Consider the following 2,500-nt stretch of genomic DNA (forward strand, 5'->3'; position numbering starts at 1 on the left):
TATTAGTGTGCCTGCACAGGACCACCAATTACCAAGTTCCAACGCTTACCAATCCCAATATTTGTTATGCGCATGTATACTTATGTATGCGCATGCCTGTCTGCATGCACGCTAATATGCTTCCGTGCATGTATGTATGCACGCATGTATATATACATATGTACATATAAATGAATACACGTGTGTGCGTGTGCGTACATGTGTATGCATGTGTGTGTTGCGCGTGCATGTCTGTCTGTGCGCGCGCGCATGTACGTCCATATATGTGAAGGGGCGCATGCACGCCCATGTTCAGATGCGCACGCTCACATCAACGCGGACATGCACGCAATTCCATATATACAACACACCCACATATACAACTGCATACTTGCGTATACTACCCCTTCCTATTCCCCTCCAACAACCCGACCGATTTCCTGTTCATCATGCAGTATTTGCCGATCGACCGCTGTCGGTGATATACCGATATACCAACATCAAACCACGACACTGCGTGACATTCCTCACCCAATCGCAGCCCACCTTACAGTAATAATCATCTTCTTTCATTGAGAGTCAAAATGGCTGAAGAGTAGCAGCACACTTGAAACTTGGAGTACCAACGAATTTGTATCAAACTGCTCTGATCCATATGTGTGTGTGTGTGTGTGTGTGTGTGTGTGTGTGCGTAGGTCTATATACAGGTTGCAATAAATTGTCTAAATTACGCAAAAATGAAGAAGACAGTGACATCATTTTAACAGATATATTTACCAAAATTACAAAAAAATATCTTGAAATACTAAACAGTAAAGTTATTCAATAAAACTCGCCATTGGCTCCAACCACAGCCCCAAGACGACTTCGGAATCTTCTGAAACTCTCCTGAACGGTCGCCTTGTTTAAGTTGGTGAAAGTTGCCAAAATCCTTGCCTTCTGTTCATCTTTGGTGTTGCAAGGAGTTCTGTTGGTCTCTTGCTCAACTGCGCCCGACACATAATAATCAAGAGGGTTGAAGTCTGTTGAGCTTGGTGGCCAGATGTTTCTACACAGTTTCCGTCTACTTTGTTTCATTCACAAGATATGCATCAATCCGAAGCTATATGATTTTTTCCTATGATACCAAGTGGTGGAATTAAACCCTGGCTCTCATACTTACAAAGCGAACTTCTCAAAACATTCAACCATACTACGCCTACACAATACATTTGTGTGTCTGTGTGTGAATATGTGTATATGTATGTTTATATATATATTTCCCATCTCAAATATTATTCACATATTTCTTATATATGCTTATATCTAAGTCTCACTTTTAACCAACTAAATTATTATGCGCAGTCGCTCAAGGGCTTTAGGAAAAAGTACCTAATTCAGAAATATAGATGTTATAAAAGTTTCTTGCGACGAATTAATCGCGAAGTTCACGGACAAAGTTTAGAGGAAGATACGTCAATGATTCTCTGGAATTTGACAAAGTAATAGAACCAGCAATTGTCAATTACAGGTCGTCGTCGACTTACGACCTATCCGACTTACGACCAATTTGCTTTACGATGATTAGCGCGCCAGCTCCCAGCAGCAAAAATAAATAGTCAAGTTGAAATCTAATGGGCTAAATTTTCTTAGACATTAATTTCTTAGACATTAATTTCTTAGAAATTAACCCGTCTGCGGATGATGTCAGCAAACAAACGCTTCCCTTAGGTTTAGTTATCGAGCGCTACTGTGTTGGATGACTATCCGGTCGTGGAGACATCGAGGCAACCTCGTATTTGTTTATAAGACGGCTGCTTGAGACTCTGAAATTTTTGACTAACGCCAGTATAATCGTATAATACAGAATGTACGTCAAGAATGTAAAAATATAAAACAAAGCTATGTTGGCCTATAGGCTGACTTACGACCAAATCAACTTACGACCAGTCGGTCGGAACACATTGTGGTTGTAAGTCGACGACGACTTGTACAAGGTTGTGCTAGTCGCTGTGCTGGTCAAGAAAGGAAAAGGCAGGCAATTTGTAGGAGTTTGCAGAGTCTCATGGTATTTATCGTTGAAGAATTGCAGGAGTTTGCATAGTAAAACATCTAAATTGAGTCTGAAGCTCCCTACTGTAGAGCTATTAACACCACGAAATATTCTATGTATTGAATTTCTTAATAACAGTCTCACCAAGACACCAGACATTATGGACCAGCTTGCCAGCTATGACTCTAATTGTAAACTCAACAGCAAGACCGGGAGAAACGTTCTAAATATGACATCCTACTAAAGTGAGTTATTTCCCAAGAATGCACTCAAGAAAATGCAAACGGCATTAGATGCACTCTTTGAAATGCAACCTAAGAATGAGGAGATCACAGCCTTCGCCTTTATTTCATCAGATATAGCGCCTGTTGCCCTTTTTATTACTGCCGATTTGCAGCTGGATAAGTATAGCGTAGAACTATATACGCGAGGTTAAAAATTTAAGAACCTGTATAATATAATAACATTCGTTCATTTTTACTTCTGATT

The sequence above is a fragment of the Octopus bimaculoides genome, chromosome 9 (genome assembly GCF_046866305.1).
Source record: "Octopus bimaculoides isolate indiv1 chromosome 9, ASM4686630v1, whole genome shotgun sequence".
Classification (NCBI taxonomy): Eukaryota; Metazoa; Mollusca; class Cephalopoda; order Octopoda; family Octopodidae; genus Octopus; species Octopus bimaculoides.